Source organism: Bos mutus, chromosome 10, assembly GCF_027580195.1.
Source record: "Bos mutus isolate GX-2022 chromosome 10, NWIPB_WYAK_1.1, whole genome shotgun sequence".
NCBI classification, from domain to species: Eukaryota; Metazoa; Chordata; class Mammalia; order Artiodactyla; family Bovidae; genus Bos; species Bos mutus.
The window spans coordinates 56,815,693-56,836,623 of NC_091626.1; the positions used below are offsets into that span (position 1 = coordinate 56,815,693).

A 20,931-nucleotide genomic window follows, 5' to 3' on the forward strand; every position below is an offset into this window, starting at 1 on the left:
CCCTGGTCATCACCAACTCCCAGAGTTTACTCAGACTCATATTAGTCGAGTCAGTGATGCCATCCAACCATCTCATCCTCTGTCGTCCCCTTCTCCTCCCACCTTCAATCTTTCCCAGCATCAGAGTCTTTTCCAGTGAGTCAGTTCTTCCCATCAGGTGGCCAAAGTATGGGAGCTTCAGCTTCAGCATCAGTCCTTCCAATGAATATTCAGGACTGATTTCCTTTAGGATAGACTGGCGGTATCTCCTTGCAGTCCAAGGGACTCTCAAGAGTCTTCTCCAACACCACAGTTCAAAAGCATCAATTCTTTCCATCAAAACAAGTGGTGAATCTAGCTAAAAGTTAATCTGGTTTTCAACATTTCTGTAAGTTTAAAATTATATACAAGCAAAAATTTATAATAACAATAAACAAATACATGGCTGACAGCTTCTAACAACAAAAACAAAAATTCTCCCGAGCAACAGGGTCAACTTGAAAATTAAAAACATGATCATAATTTCTGAAGTACTATAAAAAATGAAAACACCACCTATTAAAAGTAAGAGTGTGGATAAACCAAGGCAGAGGGAAAGGTATAGATCTATGTGATTTTATTTTAGAAATAAGAAATAAATGAACTAAGCACTTGATTTAAAATCTTATGAAGAATGTCAACATAAGAGGAAATATAAAAAAATGACAGATATAAACTAAAAAATAGAAAATTGGTAGAAGTAAATTTAAATGTTCATTCTCTGAAAAGAGTATAAGATATATTAAAACCCTTGTAAATATAATAGATAAAAGGTATTAGTCAATAAAATTAAAAGACTGGTGATTTAAAAACTGATACAATGGATTTAAAAATATAAATCATTGCAGTCACAACTTAGGATAATCAATTTGAATTGTTTAGCTAAATGGACAATACAAATACAAAATAAAAAGTTAGCAAAACAAAATACAAAAAACATGAAAATACTGATGGAGAAGGAAATTGAGAAAGTTGTTAAGAATTATGTCATTCACCAAAAGAAGTATGGCCTAAACAAATATTCTGAATAATATTTCTATGAGTCCACAAACAGATTTTCCAAATCACAGAGAAACAAGACCTGATACTTAGTTCATTCTAAGAGATAAGTATCATCCTCATCCACGGATTTGTGAAAAATATCACACAAGCACACTCACACATAAATCAGGCTTAGGATTGTAAATATGCACAAGTATCAATTCCAATACAACTAGTTTGAAAAAATTAGGAGCAGATTCAGGAGGATAGCAGGCACATAGCAGATTTTTTAAAAATAGTTGTTGAATAAGTGAATAAATGAATGCATGGGAACACACTGAATGAAGAAATTAATGTAGTCATTTAGCATTACCTCAGTAATATCAATAACCTCAGATATGCAGATGATACTACCCTTAAGGCAGAAAGCAAAGAGGAACTAAAGAGCCTCTTGATGAAAATGAAAGAGGAAAGTGAAAAAGCAGGCTTAAAACTCAACATACAAAAAACTAAGATCGTGGCATTCAGTCCCATCACTTCATAACCAATAGATGGAGAAACAATGGAAACAGTGACAGACTTTATTTTCTTGGGCTCCAGAATCACTGCAGATGGTGACTGCAGCCATGAAATTAAAAGATGATTTCTCCTTGGAAGAAAAGCTGCAATGAACCTAATCAGCATATGAAAAAGCAGAGACATTACTTTGTCAACAAAGGTCTGTCTAGTCAAAGCTATGGTTTTTCCAGTAGTCATGTATGGATGTGAGAGTTGAACCATAAAGAAAGCTGAGCACCAAAGAATTGATACTTTAGAACTGTGGTGTTGGAGAAGACCTCTGAGAGTCCCTTGGGCTCTCGAGCCAGTCCATCCTAAAGCAAATCAATCCTGAATATTTATTGGAAGGACTGATGCTGAAGCTGAAGCTCCAATACTTTGGCTACCTGATGCAAAGAACTGACTCATTGGAAAAGACCCTGATGCTGGGAAAGATTGGAGATGGGAGGAGAAGGGGATGACAGAGGATGAGATGGTTGGATGGCATCACTGACTCAATGGACATGGGTTTGAGCAAGCTCTGGGAGTTGGTGATGGACAGGGAGTGCTGCAGTCTATGGGGTCACAAAGAGTCAGACTCGACTGAGCGACTGAACTGAACTGATTTACCATTATAAATTATGTCTAATAAGGGCATGCAGTGTCAGACTTTATTTTTTTGGGCTCCAAAATCACTGCAGATGGTGACTGCAGCCATGAAATTAAAAGATGCTTACTCCTTGGAAGGAAAGTTATGACCAACCTAGATAGCATATTCAAAAGCAGAGACATTATTTTGCCAACAAAGGTCCATCTAGTCAAGGCTATGGTTTTTCCAGTGGTCATGTATGGATGTGAGAGTTGGACTGTGAAGAAAACTGAGCGCCGAAGAATTGATGCTTTTGAACTGTGGTGTTAGAGAAGACTCTTGAGAGCCCCTTGGACTGCAAGGAGACCTAACCAGTCCATTCTGAAGGAAATCAGCCCTGGGATTTCTTTGGAAGGAATGATGTGAAAGCTGAAACTCCAGTACTTTGGCCACCTCATGCAAAGAGTTGACTCGTTGGAAGAGACTCTGATGCTGGGAGGGATTGGGGGCAGGAGGAGAAGGGGACGACAGAGGATGAGATGGCTGGATGGCATCACTGACTCGATGGACGTGAGTCTGAGTGAACTCCAGGAGTTGGTGATGGACAGGGAGGCCTGGTGTGTTGCAATTCATGGGGTCGCAAAGAGTCGGACACGACTGAGTGACTGAACTGAACTAACTGAATAAGGGCATGCAAGGCAGGAATGTCTTGTGCATATCACTTATCTGCTTTTACTGAACATCACATCAGGCCCAATGAGCATAGGCAGAAAAATCATTTTTAGCTGAATTTAGAGACTGTAGCTGTAGCAAGAACCCTTGCTGACCAATAAAGTAAATTCTAGGAATGCAAAAATTGTGACAAATCACAGAATACCTTTGTATTGTTTTAAGCTACAGGCACTAGGAAAGCATCCTGTGAGAAGGGCATTCTTATCACTCCCTTTCCTCCTAAAATAGGAGATAAAAATCCCCATGTGGAAGATGGCTTCCCAGTAACAGGAGAAAAGAAACATTTTTCAATGGGGAATCAAAACCAAGAGAATCCTGTACTAACAGACCCTGTTAAAATAATTTTTATCTGCCTTTAGCCTCTCTATATGATTTACTTTTCCACAATTGCCTCTCTTTGTTCAAGCCAGTATAAAAGCTTGTAAGTTTCAGAATTTCTTTCGGTCTTATAAGGGCTCCCATTGTCACATAATACTTGGATAAATTTGTATACTTTTCTCTTATTAGTCTATCTTCAGTTCAGTTCAGTTGCTCAGTCATGTATGACTCTTTGAGACCCCATGAACCACAGCATGCCATGCCTCCCTGTCTATCACCAACTCCCGGAGTCCACCCAAACCCATGTCCATTGTGTCATGATGCCATCCAACCATCTCATCCTCTGTCATCCCCTTCTCCTCCTGCCTTCAATCTTTCCCAGCATCAGGGTCTTTTCAAATGAATCAGCTGTTCGCATCAGGTGGCCAAAGTATTGGAGTTTCAGCTTCAACATCAGTCCTTCCAACAAACACCCAAGACTGATCTCCTTTAGGATGGACTGCTTGGATTTCCTTGCAGTCCAAGGGACTCTCAAGAGTCTTCTCCAACACCACAGTTCAAAAGCATCAATTCTTTGGCACTCAGCTTTCTTTATAGTCCAACTCTCACATACATATATGACCACTGGAAAAACCATAGCCTTGACTAGACGGACCTTTGTTGACAAAGTAATGTCTCTGCTTTTCAATATGCTGTCTAGGCTAATCATAAGTGTCCTTCCAAGGAGTAAGTGTCTTTTAATTTCATGGCTGCAATCACCATCTGTAGTGATTTTGGAGCCCAGAAAAATAAAGTCAGCCACTGTTTCCACTGTTTCCCCATCTATTTGCCATGAAGTGATGGGGTTGGATGCTATATCTTAGTTTTCTGAATGTTGAGCTTTAAGCCAACTTTTTCACTCTCCTCTTTCACTTTCATCAAGAGGCTCTTTAGTTCTTCTTCACTTTCTGCCATAAGGGTGGTGTCATTTGCATATCTGAGGTGATTGATATTTCTCCCTGCAATCTTGATCTTATATCAGTTTAATTATTAGGCCTTGCCAAAATACCCTAAGAGTATAAAGGTAAGAATTTACCTCTTCTACATAATGTTCCTGAAGGAAAACCCTGATGAATCTGACTACATGAAAATTTTACATTCTATTCAACAAAAGGCATCATAAGCAATATGAAAAGATAATGCAAATGGGGAGAAGATATTTTTCTTACTGAAAAACACTAATGAACTAATAGAAAGATGGATAAAAGATATGAACAAGCAATGTATAGCAGAGGAAATTTGAATGACCAACGGCACATATAAAACTATGCTCAACCTTAGCAGTAATCAGAAAGATGAAAATTAAAACAATGAGATACCATTTTATATCCATCAAACTGGTAGAGATTAAATAACCCAGTACTATCAAGTACTGGTGATGATGTGGAAAAATGGGAGAAATATTCAATTTTGTTGATGATGTATTCATTGGAACAACCATTTTGGAGAATAAATTGTCAACATCTAGCAACACTGAAGACACACATGTCTCACAAGCCCTCAATTTCACTCTTCTAAGAGTAAACCCTGGAAGTTCACTTGTAGAAGATGAAAGTCCATTGCAACATTGCTTGTAACAGCAAAAAACAAGCGCAAATTAAACCACACAAATATCCATCAACAGAGTGAACAAATTGTGATATACATTGAGACTATTTACACCAATTTTATCAGCAGAGGTAAATCCCAAAAATAAAATGAAAAAACAAATTATAGATAGTATAATCATTTCTAAACATATAAAATAATGCTATATATTTATAACCATATACTTATGCTGCAAACATATACAAATAAAGATGAGAATTATAGGTACCAATTCAGGATGGAGTTGCCTTTCAGGAGAAAATGAAATTAGGTTAGGGTAGAGAGGTAATGGCACCCCACTCCAGTACTCTTGCCTGGAAAATCTCATGGACGGAGGAGCCTGGTAAGCTGCAGTCCAAGGGGTCGCTAAGAGTCAGACATGACTGAGCAACTTCCCTTTCACTTTTCACTTTCATGCATTGGAGAAGGAAATGGCAACCCACTCCAGTGTTCCTGCCTGGAGAATCCCAGGGACGGGCGAGCCTGGTGAGCTGCCGTCTATGGGGTCACACAGAGTCGGACACGACTGAAGCGACTTGGCAGTAGCAGTAGCAGTAGAGAGGTATACAGGTATTCTATTTTTTAATAAAAATAAGAAGCATACACCGCAAAATATTAGGATTTTCAAGGTGCTACTCACAAACATTCAGTATTTGTCTAAAGTGGCCATCTCTGGACGGTGAAATTATGGATCCTTTTCACCATGTTTTTATTTTTGCTCTTACTGTCCTTATTTTTCAATAATCAACATTTATTGGTTTTTAGAACAGAAAAAGTAATTAAAAGTAAAACATTCACCAAAATAAGCTTTGGTTGATTGAAGATTTAAATATAAAATCTAATTATAGAACTTGCAGAAAATTGAAAAAAAAAAACTGTTTATCACCTCTCTTTGGAGAAGGAAATGGCAACCCACTTCAGTATTCTTGCCTGGGAAATCCCATGGATGGAGGAGCCTGGTGGGCTAAGGTCCATGGGGTCGCAAAGAGTTGGACACGACTAAGCAGCTAACACACCCACCGCCTCTCTGGGGGAATTTTAACTTTCTCAGCTTTGAGGCTATTTAAATAATTGCACTATAAGAATTAGCATTACTGAAGATTTTTTTAAATGGAAAATATTTTTATCAAACATTACAAAGAATTAAGATCTATCAAAGCCAGCTGATTCAAATTTGTAAGATAAATGTCAAGATTCCAAAAGGCAAATAGGTAAAAGACAGGGCCATTCTCATAAGGGAAATACAATTAGTAGACAAACAGTGGGAATGTGTTAGAGCTCACTAGAAATCAAAGAAATGTAAATGAAAGCATTCTGAAGATTACAATTTACATATTCTAAAAGAACAACAAAAAAAAATGTTGAATGCTAATATACAATGATGGTGAAGTTGTCCAGAAATCAATTCATATAGTCATTTACAGACTCTTGTTCCCACTCTTTAGCCAGAAATGTTACCACTAAGAACTTGTTCTTAAGAAATAATTCTGCAAAAGCAGAAAGGTCCCTCCTCACTGTCCTGACTTCTAAATGCTGAAACTCCCAGAGCTTATCCCCTTGACATCTTCTCTTTTCCATCCACATGCATTGCTCAGAGGATCTCACCTGTATACCCAACCTCTCTCCTCATGGGTCTCCAGGGAGAAAGCAGACCCAAGCAGTAATTTTCCTGGGGAATGGGTTGGGGGAGAGGGGGTAGATAAAGGCAGTTCAGGGTCTCAGAATTCAGTTAAGGAAGGGGCAGTGAAGACAGGAGGGGCCAGCAAAGAGAGTCAGAGAGACAACTAACGCAAGCTTCATTGCCATATTAATTCCTTACCTCATGCGAAGAGTTGACTCATTGGAAAAGATCCTGATGCTGGGAGGGATTGGGGGCAGGAGGCGAAGGGGATGACAGAGGGTGAGATGGCTAGATGGCGTCACCAACTTGATGGACATGAGTCTGAGTAGACTCTGGGAGTTGGTGATGGACAGGGAGGCCTAGCGTGCTGAGATTCATGGGGTCGCAAAGAGTCGGACATGACTGAGTGACTGAACTGAACTGAACTGAACCATGTTAATAACTGGAGGAGGGCATGGTAACCCACTCCGGTATTCTTGCCTGGGAAATCCCATGGACAGAGGAGCCTGGTTGGCTACAGTCCATAGGGCCACAAAGAGTCAGTCACAACTGAAGCGATTTAGCATGCACGCACCTGGTTAATAACTAAGTGTGTCAGGCTTTACACTAAGGAGTAGGGGAGAGGTCCCCAGTACTTCCCGCATTGCAGTAGCCCTCAGTTCTCCTGCAGTCCACTAGATCTCAGCTGCCCTTGACCCCCACCTCCTAAGTCTGCAGGAATTATTTTTGCAAGGTAGCCCATTCATGTTTTGCCTTCCTCTCTGAAGCCCATGTTGGGGAGCAAAATTTGCCATTCCAAAACATCTCTTTGGCAGGCAGATTATTTTGAGCTCAAAACAATCAAAGCCCAAAAGACTCAGGAAGAAATTGTGACCTTATCCCTAACTACCTATAAGAATTTAGATAGGTGCCCTGTTTCCAGAATAGAGCTAACACCAGAGACCTCTGCAAAGAATATGGGTTAGCACTAGTGGGAAAGCTCAGCAGGAACTAGAGATCAGAGTCCATTCTGTGTCCATTGTCTCTATGGTCCAGTAAATGACTGTTTAACAAATGTTGCTTTTTTAACCTTCACGTGAATTGCATTCCTCTGCTTTGAAGCCCCAAACCACTATCCCAACATCCTCATGTGTCTTTAGCTGAAGATGGTATTTAAGGTAAGGGCTTTGGCCATTTTGGCAAGTTACTCAGTTTTCCTGGATCTCTCCAGTGTTATTAAACTTTTGTTTCATTTTTCTCCTATTAATCTGCTTCATGTCATTTTAATTCTTAGACCAGCCAGAAGAACCTAGAAGGGTAGAGGAAAATTTCTTCCTCTTCAATACTCATAAACCACTTAGAGTGGGCATTTCAGCATTCCCTCTTTGCCTTCTAAGAGAGTCCTGACCTGCTAGGAACCAGACCTTTCCCTCTGCTGGTGGCTGCTAGCTGCCCTGTGGTAACCATAAGTATCCTGCTCTGAGGTCAGGAAGCAGAACCGCTTGGACCCCCAAGTCTGCTAAAATTTCTATGTTCCACAAACACACTCACCTTCTCAACATCCCAGCCTGGGGTCTCTACTTCATGGGTTCTTTTATTGCTTAAGAATGTTTAGATATTTACCATCCTTCATTTTCACGACCTTGTGAGGTTGGAATCACAGCTTTCATTATTCTCATTGTAGTAAAGTCATAACTTACCCAAGGCAGAACTGGACTCAAACCCAGATCTTCTACCCTCAAATCCACATCCCTCTCTGTGGCATATAACCAAAAGTGGGTACTGCTACACATAATGACAGGCTTTCCACTTTCTTCCTGTTTATACATTGCCTGTAAAAAAATGGACAAGGGAAGTTACTTTTCTATCAAGAGCTAAAACAAGCAGTTTTGCTCTATCAGAGATGATATGATAGCAAAAAAAATAAAAGAATCCCTAGAGACAAGAAGCCCTGTGTAAATCTCACTGTGTTCTCCTAGCCCCGAGATTCCAATTACACACCGGCTGACCTCGGAGATCTAATCTTCACTGTTTCCTAAGGCATCGATATGATGGTTCACTCTCCCAAAATCCCCGCCCTCCACTCAGCCTGACAGTCAGATTAAATGATAGAGGAGTGGAATTGTAGACTGAAAAATGGCTCTCTTGGGGATATCACTCCAGTAGCCATGCATTCAAAGGAAGCTTAGACACAGAAGTATTTTCCTTCTCCTTTCCTTGAAATTAACCTAGAGGTAAAATCCTAACCCAACCTGGTTCACTCATATCAAGCGCTTACTGGAGAGTCTTGTTTTCTGCAAATCTCAAGCTGCTAAGGAAAGGGGGGGACGCCTGTGGGCCTCACCTGAATAAACTGGCAGTTTCTCAGGGCATGAGAACTGAAATTGGGGCTGATGGCATTGGAACTTTCCTGTTGGGCCCATAATTGTTCTCCTGCCAGGTGTCATTCAAGCCAGTGGAAGGAGATTGGTTCAGAAGCAAAGAAAGGCAGAGGAGTAAGAGCTCCTGCTGCAGAGTCTGTGCTGTCCCAGACAAGCCTGAGCGGGGGCTGCTTTCTAGGAATCTCCTCAGCAATGGGGGGGCAAGGAGCTCACGAGAGCAAGGATCTCGCGAGGCTGGCCCAGGGTGTGCAGCTCACCTCCCCAGGTGCAGCATCTCTGCACACGGCCTACCACTGCCACCATCTTGAATTGCAGTGCTGTGTGCAGCACCTCTGCACGCACCCCAGAGCTGAGGTGTCAGGCACTACAGCCATTTCACACTAAGGATTCTGGTCTGAAGGGCTGGGTTCCAGGCCTCTGCACATGACCCCCTTTGAGCAAGTAAAGCTAGACTAAGCACAGAGGAAAAGAAAAAAAAAAACAGTAGGCTTTGTCACCCAGATTCTGTTTTTATTTCTCGGGACTTGTTAATGGCTTTGCTGGTGACAATGGGGTCAAATCCACATAGGTATTCTGACCCAGAGACATCCAGGGCTTTGAAAAGAGTCCCTCCTCTACCCAACCCAAGGGAAAAAATAAACTTCCCAAAGGCAGGTTTGCACCACCTGTTCTGGGCAGAGCTGTGTGGTCGATTTTCTCCTTTGCCTGCGACATGCTATGCTCTCTGGCCCTCAGAAATGACCCCTGGGGTCTGAAGAGTCAGACAGGGAGAGACTCAACCACAGAGCTCCGAGTCCTGACTCCCACGAGTCAACCTCCAGGGGGTGGGTCCTGTCCTCGGCACCCCTGCAAGGACCCCTCTGGGGGCCTTTCCCACTCTAGAACCTGCTTTCTCTGGCCATTAACCTGAGAAAAGGAGCCAATTGAAAAGGAGTTTTTCAATTTAAATTCAGGGTTAGCTGTTCTAAGACTGATTGTGGAAATCACTCAGAAAACACTTTTTTGGAGAAGGCTTTTTTTTTTTTTTTGTTTTTTTTTTTAAAGGCATACATAACAACTTATGTAGTTAATTTTCAAAATCAAGACCAAGAAGCATAAACCCTATCTATACATTTTTCAAAACCACTATAAATAGTTTTCCTATTCTTTATCATAGTTAAATGGGCAGAAAAAGAGAAAAGGAAAGAACATATAAGTGTAGGAGAAATAAAAAGCATGATGAAAGACTGTAATAATAAGGATGGCGGAACTGTGCTAAGCACTGTTCACAGACTATTTCCATTTATTCATCCCCAATACTGTCCCTATTTTAGAGTAGGGAAACTGAGGCACAAAGATTTTAAATAATTTGCTTGCTACTGAGGCTAAAAAAGTAGAGATGCCAGCAAGGAAATCCAGTTCTCTATTATAACAAAATATGCTCAGTCATGTCTGACTCTTTGCAACTCCATGGACTGTAGCCTGCCAGGCTCCTCTGTGCATGGGATTCTCCAGGCAAGGATACTGGAGTTGGTCGCCATTTCCTTCTCCAAGGGATCTTCCCCACCCAGGGATCAAACCTAGGTCTCCTTCATTGCAGGCAGATTCTTTACTGTCTGAGACACCAGGGAAAAGTGAAAGTGAAGTCGCTCAGTCGTGTCCGACTCTTTGCGACCCCATGGACTGTAGCCTACCAGGCTCCTCTGTCCATGGGATTTCCAGGCAATAGTACTGGAGTAGATTGCCATTTCCTTCTCCAGGGGATCTTCCTGGCTCAGGGATCGAACCCGGGTCTCCCACATTGTAGACAGGCGCTTTACCGTCTGAGCCACCAGGGAAGTCCAGAAAAGATAAAAGAGCTACCAGGGAAGTCCAGAAAAGATACTCAAAAGATAAATATCAAAAGAGATAAGAGATAGCCTTTCCTCCAGAAGGAGTACTAACCTATTATCTTAAAATTCTGCAGCTAAATACTTCCTCTATCATTTCTTAACATAGGAATTGTAAGAGAAAACTGTGCTTCAGTAGAAAACTATGCATTGTCCACACCCAGCGCAACCTTCCTATGTTATCTGATTCTAGCATCCATTGCCCTTGAGGCATTCTGCAACTGTGTACATTGTAGGAAACTAAGTGAAAGGGAAGTCGCTCAGGCGTGTCCGACTCTTTGTGACCCCATGGACTGCAGCCCACCAGGCTCCTCCGTCCGTGGGATTTTCCAGGCAAGAGAACTGGAGTGGGGTGCCATTACTAACAGAAGTACAAAACGCTGTCCTGTAGAAGTTTAACTGACTTTGGAAGCTAGCTGCATTTCTATTTGCCCACATAAATTTTAAGATATAAAGGTTCTGATGCTGGGAGGGATTGGGGGCGGGAGGAAAAGGGGACGACAGAGGATGAGATGGCTGGATGGCATCACCAACTCGATGGACGTGGGTTTGGATGAACTCCGGGAGTTGGTGATGGACAGGGAAGCCTGGCGTGCTGCGATTCATGGGGTCGCCAAGAGTCGGACACGACTGAGTGACTGAACTGAACTGAACTGAGCTTTTCCTTTGAACTAGTTATAACACCCTTACCAGCTTCCTCATTAATAAGTTGAATAAAATACTTATCATATGTTCAATTTTATATCTGAAAGTCATGCTTTTACCTTTTAAAAAAATTTTGTCGTAACAGAATTATCAAAGCATGTCAAAGCACCTCATCGTTTCGTACTGGAGGACCCTTAGGCATGACCTGACCCAGATGGTTTCAATAACTGGATGACCATTGATGATGTGTAAATTAGGTCTTTTGTAGCATAGTCTCACCCTAACAATTGCCTGTCAAACACTTTGTTCTGTGCTTGCCAAAGTTTATGAGTAAAGGTTCCAGTCCCTTCATCTTGGCTGGTCTTTCTCTACTGCCAATTGGGGAAAATTAATCTCTGTGTAAATTATATAAGTCCACCATAATGTCTCCATTACTTCTATCTTCTGCTATGTTTCATGGACTGTTTCAGGCTACCTCCACTTAGAAAGGGCTTGAAAACATTTGTTTTTAAAATAATGATAATAAACTATCTGCACCCCCTCCCCAAAAAGACATAAATAAATCTGTCTTTATCTGAAGTGCAACAGCACAACACAATCCCATTTTTTAAGTCTTAGATTCATACAGAGCTGATAGCCAATTCCTACTACTCTTGGCAAAACTACTTTTTGTTGTGTGTATTTTGAAGTTAAACAAACACAATTCAGTTTTCATCCCACAACTTACTAGAGTGTGGATATGGGTGACTGAGTAACCTCCCTAAGTCTCAGTTTTCCTCTCTGTATAAAGGGCATAATCATACATGCATCATCATAGGGTTATTTTGAGGTTTCAGTGAAATCACATAGAGACTCTGGCATGTGGAACCAGGCCCCTGAACTATTAACCCCTGACTTCTAGACCTACCAAGGAATTGATTACTAACCTTGACAGTAAGACACCATGTGGAAAAATGATGAGTCATTGGCAGCCCTTGAATCAGATCACTGTTCCTGACTTCTTGCAGCCAAGAACTTCATTTGCTAAGCTCAGAAAACTTCTGTGAAATGGTTGTGTGACATGGGGCAAGTACGGGCTGCTGTAGAGAGGCTTGGGCCATTTGGACCTAAGAGATACCCCAGGGGCAGGGCACAACTTTTGAAAGAATGACATAGCCCAAGGACACAACATTAACTGATTAGAATCAAATGGGGCCCAGGATGGCAGACAAGACTATCCCTTGATCCTCAAGCAGCAAGTGAAATGACACACCCAGAGGCGCCATGACAGTTCCAAGGCACTGTTAAAAGACCAAGGACTGGGCAGCAGCCCAAATCCTGGAAATCTCCACCCCCTCCCCAAAATAGTTGGAATAATCCTCCCACTCATTAGCATATGAAATTACCCAGCTTATAAAAACTAACCACGCCATATTTCACGACTGTATTCACCCTCTGTGATGGCCCACACTCTGTCTGTGGAGTGTGCTTCTCTCTGAATCTGAATAAATCCTTTCTTACCTATCACTTTGTCTCTCACTGAATTCTTTCTGTGATGAGGCATCAAGAACCTGAGCTTCATTAAGTCCTGAAACCAAATACCATAGGTTTTGGCTGGGTTTGTGTCCCAGCCACATGGGTTCGAGTCCCAAGTAGGGTTTTGGCTGGTCTGAGTCCCAGCCACGTGGGTTCAAGTCCCTATCTAAGATAAATGGTTTCACTGGGACCCCAGGAAAGGGAGCTGCCGTGCTGATGGCCCAACTTCCCAACTTATGCCCTTAGTTTACAGCAATCGGCCAATTCAGTTCATAGCTCGCAGTTGGCCTCCCTTAGGAGCCCAGTGTGACACCCTTCACCAAGCCCAATCAACACCCGAAGCAGCTGCAGGACGCAGGCACAGAGTTCATTCTACGCTCACCCTCTTTCCCACGGGGAGAAAACCCTTGTCAAACTTGAAGGAGCCAGCAGTGGTCCGTGTCTACCTAGTTGCTCAAAACCAACTTAAATCTTTACTTCCTTTTGCTTCCAAGCACAATGCAAACAGAGGAAAGGGGGGTTTTCCATTCTACTGGAACTACTAAAATCATAAAGTGCACTCTTGGTTCCAGAATATCCAGTCACAAAGAAAGACAGCTTTGGTTTCATTTGTTGTTGTGCTTCTTTCTGTAATTGTTCCATAAACCAGTAACTAATTCTGATAGAGAGAGTAAGTGGGTCAGCCCAGAGCAGGAAACATAAAAGTAAGTGTAAAAGGAGATCTCAGTTCTTTGTTCCCAGCTCTTCAGTTCAGGTTCTGGAATGAGAGAGGATCAGAGTTTATAGGGACCCAGAAGTCCTCAGATCCAATCTACATAGAGACGTGTGACCTCAGACAAGGACTCTCAGGGTCTCAGCTTCCTCACTTGTAAAATGGAGGAAGTACTTTTTGTCTCATTTGTTACAAATGAGAGCTGATTGTACCAAGCACATTCCATGTGATAACAATCCACCCTCACACTTTCATTTCACAGCTGAGAAAACTGAGGTACAGAGGGGTTGCATGATTTGCACAAGGTCACACAGCTGGCCAGAGGCAGACCTCATGCAGAGGTGAATCTTCAAATGTTAATCAATGCAAACAGGATTGTCTTGAATGCATAAACACCTGCTTGAAATGCTTGAAATACTTCAAACAGTCTAAAACAGCATCTGCAATCTTGTGTTCATCTTTCGTTTGCCTGCCTTAAAAAAAAAAATAGATAAGGAAAAGGTTAGATTCCAGTTCAACCTCTTCAAACAAGGACATGTTCCAAGCCAATTCAAAGAACCGCCCCTCTTGCTTTGGTCATATTTCCGATGCCAAAAACTTGGCCTCTGTGTTGCTGAATTGAATCTCAGAGACAGGGTTTTGGGTGAAGTAGGAAAGAATAGCTTTATTGTTTTGCCTGGCAAATGTGGACACAGAGGGCTCCTGCACTCAAAAACTGTGTGTCCCCAACCCTGGAGGTTTTGGTGAGGAGTTTTATAGCCACAGTTCAAGGATGATTCTGTTGATAAGATTAGAATGTGGGTAAAGCCTGCACTCCTTTAAACTGCTCTCAGATACTCTCTTGATGAGCTGCTCTGGCTCCTTCAATCTGACTTCCCTGATGATCTTCTCTGAAGAAGAATGCTACATCTTCCACTGGAGGTTTTAATTCTATAAAGAGCTTAAAGCTACTGTTGTATGTATCCACTGAGGTGCAACCAGGACCCTACTCCAAGGCTGCACTATTGTTTCCTGGCTGCTCCCTCTCTTGTCTTTGCATCCCCTCCCTTTGCTGCTGCTGCTGCTGCCAAGTCGCTTCAGTCGTGTCCGACTCTGTGCGACCCCATAGACGGCAGCCCACCAGGCTCCCTCTCCCTGGGATTCTCCAGGCAAGAACACTGGAGTGGGTTGCCATTTCCTTCTCCAATGCATGAAAGTGAAAAGTGAAAGTGAAGACACTCAGTCGTGTCCGACTCTTAGTGACCCCATGGACTGAAGCCTACCAGGCTCCTCCGCCAATGGGATTTTCCAGGCAAGAGTCCCTTCCTTTATTACTGTTCAAATCTGCCTTTCAGAACTCAGGGAAGGTCATGGAGGCTGAAGTCTGTTTCCTACAAATAAGGAATGGGGGACGCAGAAAGTCTTCCATGCCCAGAAGCCCCACAGGGTCCTGCTCAGTTTCGATCCCTAATGGTACAAAAATGTCCATACAGATCAAGCTGGATCAATAAAAGCTTGAGCAGGTGTAACAGAGGTGGTCATTTTCCAATGACATGATCCTACAGATTTCATAAATTTAATCTTGGAAGTGGAATAATGCTGAAGAAAGAAAGTTCAGTGTGGGGCTAAGAAAGTCCAGGGATTAAGGGCTTGTGGTTGAGAAAAGTGATCCTGGATTCGGGTGGTCTTGATTTCCCTGCTGTCAGCCTTTCACTGATAAAGTATGGTTTTGTCCTAGTTCTTAACCTCTTAAATCTCAACTATGAAGTGAGGGAAGTAATAGCACCAATCCAAAACTTACTGTTTTGATTATTTTTCCCTCTAATTCTACAAAGAGACTACCATTCTCAGGTATCCCAGTGTCTGATGATAAAAGCAAGAAAATCTGATTCAGAATAGAAAACCCTGCTTCTCTCATTAGAGATTTTTACCTGATACCATGGTTTCTCCCTCCTCTAGCTCTCTTTATCTATGTGAAATATTTTTCCTTCTGAATAACTTTCTTATCACCATTACACTAAAAGGAAAGTTACATTCAGGTCATTAATACCCATCCTCTTGAAATCTCCATTTCTTCAAGAAGCTCTTCAAATTAAAAGAAAGCAAATACTGAGCAACTTTTAGGGATCTAACTGTAAGATCATTATTATTTTAGACTGAGGCTTGCAAAACAAAGTAAGCGCTGGGCTCTACCACTATGCACAATGCTGATAACTCTCTGGAGGCTTCAGGCTCCATGGGATCTAGCCTGCTCCCCTTTTCAGCTCTTGGGAAGTGAAGGGTCTCCCATGGACTGCTGGGCTTTCTGGGGTGCTCTCCCAAGTATATGAATATTTATCTGCTTATAAATTATATAGCACTAATATATTACATGAGCTTCCCTTGTGACTGAGTGATTAAGAATCTACCTGCCAATGCAGGAAACCCAGGCTCGATCCCTGGGTCAAGAAGATTCCCCTGGAGAAGGAGATGGCAATCCACTCCAGTATTCTTGTCTGGGAAATCCCATGGACAAAGAAGCCGAGGGCTACAGTCCATGGGGTCACAAAAAGTCGGACACAACTTAGCAACTAAACAATAACAATATATTACATAGTGCTATATACAAATGATATAGTGTAAATGTATAATAAGCATTATATTTACACAAACAAAATGTTCAAAGGTGATATGTTGGTCCATTTGACTGCTATAATAGAATACCATAGGCTGGGTGGCTTATAAAAAACAGAAATGTATTTCTCACAGCTTTGGAGGCTGGGAAGTCCAAGATCAAGGCACTAGCAGATGTGATGTCTGATGAGGGCCTCATAGATAGCCATATTTTCACACTGTAACCTCACACGGAGGAAGGCTCATGGGATCTGCCTGGCATGCCTTTCATGTGAGCGGTGATCCCATTCCTGAGGGCTCTGCCATCAAGACCATCACCTACCAAAGGTCCTGTATATCTACCATCACCCTGGGGCCAGGTTTCATGTACTAATTTGTGGGGGACAAAAGCATTCAGCCTATAATAAGTGATATGAGAAAAATTAGAAAGATCTATTACTTTCTTCTTCCTACCCAACAGATCTCTTAAGCACCACTCTGAGGCAATGGTTCTCAAACTTTGGGTGAGCAAGAACAATCTGAAGAACTTGTTTAAAATTAAGATGGTCCAGGCCCCAGCCCTGGATGTTCTTCTTTACTTTTTCATGGGAGGGGCCTGAAGTTTTTCCATTTCCTAAGCTCTCAGGCTAACTCTGATTCCAACCCTCAATCATATTTTGGAACCACTGATCCAGACCCTTCTGTTTTCCTCCCCTTTTAATTTTCTGCTAAAATTTTAATCCTGTGATCTTGCTGGTACCTACCTCCTGGACACCCTCATGACTGTTTAAAGAACACCCCATGTTCTTTATTAAAACAATAAAAATAACAATAGCTGCTATGTATTATTTCCTGCTTGGCAAAGACTGCCTAGGGTTTGAAAGTGAAAGTAAAGTCGCTCAGTCGTGTCCGACTCTTTGTGACCCCATGGACTGTAGCCTACCAGGCTCCTCTGTCCATGGGATTTCCCAGGCAAGAGTACTGGAGTGGATTGCCATTTCCTTCTCCAGGGATCTTCCCAACCCAGGGATCGAACCCAGGTCTCCCGCATTGTAGACAGACACTCTACCGTCTGAGCCACCAGGGAAGTCCTAGGGTTTACCTCTCCTTTAATCTGATCAAGTAAATATGCTTAGTCCCACTACACAGATGAAAAAATCGAAATCTTGGAATGCTAATGTCTTGCCCCAGGTTACCCAGTTAGTAAGCAATAGGCCAGGGACCTGAACCTAGATCTGTCTGATTCCAATGCCTTGACTGCTTCCCAAACAAGCCACTGTAATTTATTGAACCTCTACTATGAACTGAGGCTTCCCAGGTGGCTCAATAGTAAAAATCTGCCCGCCAAGGCAGGAGACAGTGGTTCAATCCCTGGGTCAAGAAGGTTCCCTGGAAAAGGAAATGGCAACCCACTCCAGTATTCTTGTCTGGGAAATCCCATGGAGAGAGGAGCCTGGCAGGTTACAGTCCCTGGGGTCACAAAGAGTCAGACACAGCTGAGCGGCTGAGCACACACACTACTATAAACTCAGCACTTGGCTGGGCACTTCACATATAAATCTCTAATACTCATGACATACCTGTGCTTGCAGAGGTGTGACTCTCAGTCCACAGATTCTGATGTAGAAGAAATAGCTTTGCTTTCTGTAACCCACCCGAATTGTAATTTCAAGCTCCTATTTTTCCAGCCCTCCTGGATTCTTTCTCACCCCAATCCCACCTACCACCAGTTCTAGGTCAGACACAATACCAAGGCCTGGAGTTGGGGTGAGCACCTGGTCCTATCCCATCAGTCCACACAGATGACCCCCATCCTCCCCATCTTCATGACCTGTTGTCACTGGTAGCTCACTGCTACTCCCAACCTATACCAGGCACAGGGGTATATTTTGCCCCCCGGCTGACAAACTCACACCATTTCTTCTTTGAGTTCTTACCACCTTCTGGAAGCAATGTACTGTCCCCTCTGCACTCTAGACAAATCTCCCTTTCCCCAATCTACTTACAAAGTCCAAGAGACTCTCTCTCTAGTGATAGGAAGGTAGGAATATTCTTTCTCCCTTCACATCCCTTTAAAACATTCTTAGCCTTTTGCTTGCCTTTGTTGCTTAGAATTCACTTAGACTAGGTCCTAAGCTTTAGGACTAGACATGGAACAGACTGGTTCCAAATAGGAAAAGGAGTACGTCAAGGCTGTATATTGTCACCCGGCTTATTTAACTTATATGCAGAACACATCACGAGAAATGCTGGGCTGTATGAAGCACAAGCTGGAATCAAGATTGCCGGGAGAAATATCAATAACCTCAGATATGCAGATGACACCACCCTTATGGCAGAAAGTGAAGAAGAACTAAAGAGCCTCTTGATGAAAGTGAAAGAGGAGAGTGAAAAAGTTGGCTTAAAGTTCAACATTCAGGATACTAAGATCATGGCATCCGGTCCCATCACTTCATGGCAAATAGACGGGGAAACAGTGGAAACAGTGGCTGACTTTATTTTGGGGGGCTCCAAAATCACTTCAGATGGTGACTGCAGCCATGAAATTAAAAGACCCTTGCTCCTTGGAAGAAAAACTATGATAAACCTAGACAGCCTATTAAAAAGCAGAGACATTACTTTGTCAACAAAGGTCCATCTAGTCAAAGCTATGGTTTTTCCAGTAGTCATGTATGTATGTGAGAATTGGACTATAAAGAAAGCTGAGCACCAAAGAATTGATGCTTTTGAACTGTGGTGTTGGAGAAGACTCTTGAAAGTCCCTTGGACTGCAAGGAGATCCAACCAGTCCATCCTAAAAGAGATCAGTCCTGGGTGTTCATTGGAAGGATTGATGTTGAAGCTGAAACTCCAACACTTTGGCCACTTGATGTGAAGAGCTGACTCATTGGAAAAGACCCTAATGCTGGGAAATATTGAGGGCAGGAGGAGAAGGGGACGACAGAGGATGAGATGATGGGATGGCATCACCAACTCAATGGACATGAGTTTGGCTAAACTCTGGGAGTTGGTGATGGACAGGGAGGCCTGGTGTGCTACGGTTCATGGGGTCACAAATAGTCAGACACAACTGAGCTACTGAACTGAACTGAAGCTTTAGGAAGACTAAGATTATAGACTTCTGTCTACTTTACTCTTCTTAGGTGAGAGGGAGGGTGTGAGGGAGAGTTTGGAAGAAATATATTATTGATATCTCAAAATATTATCTCTGGCTCATGTTCTCTTATTTTACAGACGAAGAGATGGAACTCAAGAAGGTTAAGTAACAGTGTGCACAGCTAGTTGGTAGAAGACCCAGGATCTTGGAGGCACGTGGATTCACCAGTGTCTTGGTAAGTTAATCTGCAGAGTGAGGTCGGGAGTGGAGTTGCTTCCTAGCAGTACCCAGAAGACAAGAGATGAGGTGGGCCTAGGGGAGAGGAGCCAAGTAGATAGTCAGCTGTTCTAGGTTCCAGCTTTCTGGGAAATTAGTAAAGTGGAACCTTCAGATTCTGCTTAACAGTGCAGGTAGGACGGAGCCAGCCAAAAAGCCAGCACAGAAGCCTCTGCTCAGGAATCATGCATCCAACTAGAAGGTCTCCATGCCATAGACCTCCAGAAGGAAGTGCAGCCACCAGACAGCACAGTCTTAAGCTTTGCCCTGGGGTCAGTCTGTCCAAACTAATAGGACCAAATGAAAGTCCTGCTCAGTTTGTTTCATCCAGGCAGTGATCATCAAGTTAGCTAAATACCTACCCAACATTTCAACTTGGATGTCTAAGAGGCATCTCAGACTCCACCTAGCCAAAACTGAATTTTTTATCTTCTACCACCAACTCTGCTCCACTCACAGCCTTTTCCATCTCAGCTAATATCAACACCACTGTCCCACCAGCTCAGACCAAAACCCTTGAAGTCATCTTCAACTCTTCTTTCTCTTCACCCCAGTAGTCAGGAAATCCTGTTGCATCTACCTTCAAAACACATCTACCATCCGTCCATCACTCCCCAATTCCACTTTGACCATGCTGAACTAAGGCGCCATCACTCTCGCTGGATCACTGTAATAGCCTCCTAGCAGATCTCACCACTTGCATCCTAGTTTGCTAGTAATCTGTTCCTAGTCTTATAAACTAGAATGATCTTTTACAAATATTATACAAATTATATCACTCTTCTGCTCAGAGTGAGTCCCCATGTCTCACAGTATAAAAGCCAAAGTCCTTTTAATGATGTTTCCCTAGTCACCGGCCTCCTTGCTCTTCCTGGAACATTCCAGGCATGCTCCTACTTCAGGGCCTTTGCACTGGCTGCACTGGCTATTCTAACTACCTGACGCTCTCCTCCTCAACATGTCCACAGGGGCAACTCCCTCAAAATCTTGCTCAGAACTCAACTTTCCAACAAGGCTCACCCTAACCATTCTATTTAAAATCACTACCTTCCCCAGCCCCCTTAACTCAGCCATACTTTTCCTTCTCCTGTCACTCAGATCGTATTCTGCCAATCTACATAAATCTCTTATGTATTATATCTATTGTCTCTTATCTGACTTCTCCCATCTCCAATGGTATATAAATACCACAAGGACTGGAATCTTGGTCTGTTTTGTTCACTTGTTTATCCCAAGTACTAGACCACTGCCTGGCATTAATAGGTATTTTTTTTAAAGTTGAAAAAAGTGAATAAAGTTTACCAAGGAATATTACACGAGAATCACATGGTAGCATTTCCCCTGTCTGGTTTCACCAAGTGGCTTTACTTCCCAGTCCTCTACACTGTTAGAGCATCCATTAATACAAAGGAGGAAAGAGTGTGCTTACTCATTTTTCAAAGCAGCCCCCAGCAAAAGCATCCAG

General features: G+C 42.6%; 1 protein-coding gene across 1 annotated transcript in view; it reads left to right on the plus strand.

The window, feature by feature from the left end:
* LIPC (lipase C, hepatic type) overlaps window positions 1–20,931 on the plus strand; it is a 186,645-nt gene that overhangs the window by 2,600 nt on the left and 163,114 nt on the right. The window contains exon 2 of the mRNA XM_070377986.1: window positions 19,328–19,425. The gene's annotated coding sequence lies outside the window, so the exon portion shown is untranslated. The remainder of the gene's footprint in view (window positions 1–19,327; window positions 19,426–20,931) is intronic.